The 5,684-nt window shown below is 42.3% G+C and overlaps 1 long non-coding RNA gene across 1 annotated transcript in view; it reads left to right on the forward strand.

The window, feature by feature from the left end:
• The first annotated feature begins 4,773 nt into the window (after window positions 1-4,773).
• The window catches only part of LOC109299245, a 21,793-nt gene continuing 20,882 nt past the window's right edge, over window positions 4,774-5,684 (forward strand). Inside the window, exon 1 of the long non-coding RNA XR_002097802.1 lies at window positions 4,774-4,849. This is a non-coding gene — a long non-coding RNA (uncharacterized LOC109299245). The remainder of the gene's footprint in view (window positions 4,850-5,684) is intronic.

The following is a 5,684-nucleotide window of genomic DNA, read 5'->3' on the forward strand; positions in this document are numbered from 1 at the left end:
GCAGAGAACAACAATGATTAGAGGTCTAGGAAATATAATTTACAAGGAAAGTTTAGAGGAACTGGATTCATTTTGTTTGGAGAAAAAGACTTCGTGGGGCTGGGAGGATTTGATAACTGCCTTTAAATACCAGAAAGATGACGATATAGAGGATGGTGATAGTCTGGGTTTTTTTTTCACCTGAAGGAGACAGGACAAGGAGCAACAATTTTAAATTGTAACAAGGGAAATTTAGGTTAGATATTGGGAAGAAGTTTCTTACAACATTTAATATTGGACCATATTACTTAGAGATCTTGTTAGTCTGTATGAACAGATTAGACAAAAGGTTCGATGAGATTGTTTGATGATCCTCTCTTGAGTAGAGGGCTGGACTAGTGGACTTCCAACCTTCCAGCCCTATTTTTCTATGATTTAACTTTCTTATAATTCCAGATTTCCTTGTGAAAAGCTGTTCTTTAGATACAGTAGGTAGAAGCCATTTCACTCCCACAAAATACATAGATTCATAGATACTAGGGCTGGAAGGGACCTCAGAAGATCATTGAGTCCAGCCCCCTGCCCCAGGGGCAGGAAGTCAGCAGGGGTCATAGGACCCCAGCAAGATAAACATCCAAATGTCTCTTGAAGGTGTTCAAAGTAGGTACTTGAACCACCTCTGGCGGCAGTCTATTCCAAACCTTGGGGGCTCGTACAATAAAGAAGTTCTTCCTTTATGTCCAGCCTGAAATGGCCATGGAGGAGTTCGTGACCATTCAATCTTGTCATCCCTTGGGGCGCTCTGGTGAACAGGTGTTCCCCCAGATCCTGGTGAGCACCCTGATAAACTTATAGGTAGCCACCAGCTCACCCCTGAGAGGCTGAGAGCCATGGGACTCTTCAGCCTGGAAAAGTGCAGGCTCAGGGGTGATCTGGTGGCCACCTGTAAGTTTGTCTTGTCTTTACATCATTGTCTTTCAAATTATTTGTGCAAGGGCCTTTTGTCATTACTACCCAATAAAAATCTCCATAAAAATAGAACATTTCTCTTTGACCATTATGATAACTATTTGTCTGTTTATGTTAAAGTCAGGTTAATATTACTATGATTTTGAGAAACCAGTGTGCCGCAGCATAAGTAGAACATGGCTAAGATATTAACAAAATGAAATATGGTTAGGAGAGTTCTTGTTTGTTCTGTGTGAATGACAGATTAGATAATTTTCAAAGCAGTAGACGTATACTTGTATCTAGAAAAATGTCCATCTAATTTGCATGAACCGTTTAATCGTGTGTCTTACTCATCTATATAGGTGGATAAACACAAACATCAGTGACAAAACTGCATGTAGTATTTTACTTAGAATCAGGCATTAGTTTCTTAGTGTTGCTGAAAGTATACATGTCTGGCCTTTAAGGCCATTTTTGTCTATGGGAACAAAAATCTTAGATTTAATACTCAACTGTCTGAGAACGCCTCTTGCTAATTTACAAACATGTTATTAGCTATTAGGTAATTGATCAAAGAGGGCAAGGTAATAGGTATCTGTGTTTTTATGTGCTTTGTGCTGTCTTCATAAAGATATTGGTCTAACTAACATGTTTCAGGCTACAGCACAAACCTTTCAGTGTTAATGGTTACTCCTGTTATTAAATTATTTTCTAATTGAGATAAGCTCAATTAAACAATTTGAAGGCCCAATGAAATAAAGCACAGAGACTCAAAATTCAATTAATTTCAACTGGAGGACTAAAATGCCACATGCTGAAGACAGCAATGATGGTTATATTCATTAGCAAATTGATGTCACCCAATGCAAGGGCCTGAATAACCCTGAGGATTCAATCCAGCAAAATACTTAGCCAGGTGCTCAACTGAAGTCACAGACCAACTGAAGTAAGAGATATTTCTCTACTCAGTCTTTATTTGTTATTTGTCAGGGGATGATTGGGGCAAGGCCAGCTGGGGCTTGACAGTAGCAAGGTACAAGCCAAGAGATCAGGATCAGGGGTTGAGACTAGGGCCACAAATCAGGCATCAGGAACAAGGACTCAGGCAGAGCCCAAGGGCTAGGAAAAGGCAATGTGTGCTGTTGCTTGCCTTCTGGGCATGGAAAGGGCTGCTGCCTGTGAGCAAACATGTCCCTGCAGGTAACTAGGCTCAGCTGGAAGTAGGCTGTTGGTCACCAGACCCACTCTGGTAGTCTGAGGCCAGCTGGGGCTAGTCAGCCTGTCTCTTGCCTCTGCTTCTGACAGTTTCCCTTTAAGCCCATTCTTGACCTTCTCTGAATTTTTCATAACAAGACAAAATAAAATATCATGCATTTTCAGCCTCAGAGGCCTCACTTGAGACAAAATTCTCAAGGGCAATAGATATTAAGCCTAGGTTATTATTCTGGAAACCGAAAGACCAAAAAAAAATGGTAATACCATGTGGACTTTGGAGAAGGCATAGACATTTGTTATGGATGAGCCATTCATAAATACCATAGAAAAATTTGACATGGATAAGCCATTCATAGATAGCACATGGATGGGATAATGAAGGATAAGCCATCATATCTGTCAGCTGTATTCTTCTCCTGCATATGCTACAATAGTGCAAGAACATTTCTGTTGAACTCAGTCAAGTCACTGTGATATAAAACTTGTACATGAGGGAAGAATAAAGCTTAAAATTCAGTAAGTACAAACAGAGGCCCACTCATTCATGGTAATGTAAAATGAGGGTTAGTCCAGTGGAATTACTCCTAATTTACAACAGCGTGAGAGAGGAAGCTGATGTTTAATATGAATAAAGGATTATAAAACCCATAAATCTCTGTTGCTAACTATTGGTTTTATCACAGGTGTCAGTTTTTGACAGATTTTCTTAAAGCTTTAGCCCTTCAAATCACCTTAGCTTTCATTTAAGCTAAGTAGTTTTAAATGTCATGTGATTTTTGAACATTAAGGGTTATTTTTCCATGCGTTAAATGATCTTAAAATGGGAGTATCTGAATATTAAAGCAGGAAAAGACAGGCTAAATGCCCTTTGTGCATCTTAAAATTACACCTCTGAGTGAGGATCATGTCCAGGGGCTGTTTGGCAGCTTGCATTGAAGTAACATCATTCTTTTCCATGGGGCCAATACCAGGAATTTGCAGTCCTCCAGTATCCCAGGATCCACTTCTCTCAGCTACCCTCCTACCCCCACATGGATGATGTGTCATCCAGAATTCTGCTGCCTTGAATTGACAGAGAGCCGGGGAAACCCTCACGGTTGTCAATGAATAGGGAACTGTGAGGGAGAGGGGGTAGGTGAGCAAGGAATTGATGGGGTGCCATGGAGGGATGGGTTGAGTGGGGAGCTGCCAGAGAACCAGAAAGCCAGGCAACCATGGAGCAGAGTTGGCTGCTCCTAATTGTGCACCTGCTTTCCAGCTCTCCAGTGGCAAGTCAGAGTTGTGCATATTAAAGAGGGTATTAGCCCTTACTGTGCGACTGCACACAGCACATACTAACTTTAATACTGCCTAACGTTCCTTAGAGTTAGCTCATGTAACACCTTAAGAGCTGCTAATACCATTATCCTCTTCCTGCTTTGATTTCTTGTTAACTGTACAAGCGGTCAATCATACACACTTGTCTTCTTGAAACCTATTAAAGCAGGAAAGGAAAAAATCAAGTTGTACTTCTGTTCTCATTCCCAGACAGCCATAACTCACTTAACTCTCCAGCTTTTAGGTGGAAAGCTGCCACTATCTTTCTTTTCCATTTTCTGTGTGCATTTAACAACTTGCACAATCAAGTTTAATAGATTCCCTGTACTATATTTGACAAGTATCTTTAGTTTGGAAAGTGAAGTTATGTCCATTGGCAATGTTAATTTTTTATTTTCTGGTTATCACTAAGCATAGATCACTCTGTCTGCAAGGGTGAAATAAGAGGAAATTCAGTATAGATTGTAAGGCAGGGTGTTGAATGGTATCCTGAATATAGAATACATGCAAATTCATCACTGATCCTTCTCCCAGAATTGCAACACCAACTCACTAAATTGCCATTTGTAGTGAAGCTTAGTGTCATTTATTCTATTCAGGCTGACCTTGGAATTTTGGCCCAAACTCATGAAATCACATTCATTGCTTACTCTCTGGCAAAGAAAGAGGTCTAGCTACATGCCCTGCTTGCTAAAGCATGGAGTTGCATTACCAACCATTGTTGTGCATGTGCTATGCATTTTAGTTTTCTAGGACTGGCCCACTTCACAAGAGTCTGTACTGAACATTTTCAGCAGGGGAAACTGCTCATGAAGATAGTCTTTACCTAATATAGTTACTGCTGTCTATTTTTTCTGTGAAGGTAGAAGGCATCTTGGGTGCTAGTGATCATGAAATGAGTAAGATTCAAGATTCTTGTGAGTGGAAAGAGGGAGAACTGCAAAATATATTCAATGGATGTTGAGGAAGTGGACCACAATAACTTAGAGAACTGGTAGGGAAGCATCCACAGAATGCAGATCCAAGAGAAAAGGAGCTCAAGAGGGTTGGCAGTTTCTTAAATAAACAATATTAAGGGCATAAGCCCACTGTGAAGGAAAAGTGGGAAATATAGTAACATCACTTAGCTCTCTAGTGACCTGACTCAAGGAGGAATCATACAAAAAGTGCATCAGATTACTAAGGATAAACATGAAGATACAGCATGAATACGAAGGGAATGGTAATGATTGGGTCTCAGGGACTGTTTGAGTGGTCATATCTCCCATTGACTCTGGGGGCTGGGCTCAGAGGGCTGGGGGCACAGGTAGTTTTTCTCTTCAATCCTTCCAGTTACAGGTCACAGGCACAGGAGGGAGAGATGTATTGAAGAAGTCAACAGAAGACTGTGGTGTTGGTACCATTGCAGAGGCTTCAGCTTCTTCGATCACAGTCCGCACTTCAGAGAAAGGAGGCAGCAGTTTGTTGGGAAGGGATCGCCTCCACCTCACTCCGATGGGAAATAAGCTCTTTTTGGCCAGAATGGCTGACTTGTCTGACAGGGCTTTAAACCAAGATCCCAGGGGATGGGTGGACAATCACTAGTGCAGGCCCTGGAAGTGACAACCACAGAATCAGCAGGTCTGATAACACAAGGGAACTCACTCCTACCCCAGCCCAAGGACAGGACTCTAAGAGGACAGGGAAGTCCAGGGCTTCCAATGGCAGGCTTAGCTGCCTGTACACAAAATGCCAATATCACAGGGAACAAAACCAGCAGGAACTGATCCTTCCTCTAAGCAAAGATGAATATGATCTCAAAGGGATAACAGAGAGCTGGTGGGACTCCACCCATGACTGGACCACAGGTATTGATGGTTATACCTTGTACAGGAGGGATTGTGTTGCAAGGATGCCTATGCCCACCACGGGACAGGGAGGTCTGGGTGGGGGAGATCCCCTGCCTTCCATAAATGCTGACCTCGTGAAGGAACACCTTGAGAAGCTGGATACCTTCAAGTCAGCCGGCCCTGACAATCTACACCCCAGGGTACTCAAGGAGCTGGCAAGCGTCATAGCCCAGCCCCTGGCATGGATCTTTAAAAACTCCTGGTGCTCTGATGTAGTGCCCAAAGACTGGAAGAAGGCCAATGTGGTGCCTATCTTCAAGAAAGGGAGGAAAGTGGATCCAGCTAACTATAGGCCCATCAGCCTGACTTCTATCCAGGGGAAGATCTTAGAAA

The sequence above is a fragment of the Gavialis gangeticus genome, unplaced genomic scaffold (assembly GCF_001723915.1).
Source record: "Gavialis gangeticus isolate Ggan-Ray unplaced genomic scaffold, GavGan_comp1, whole genome shotgun sequence".
Taxonomy (NCBI): Eukaryota; Metazoa; Chordata; order Crocodylia; family Gavialidae; genus Gavialis; species Gavialis gangeticus.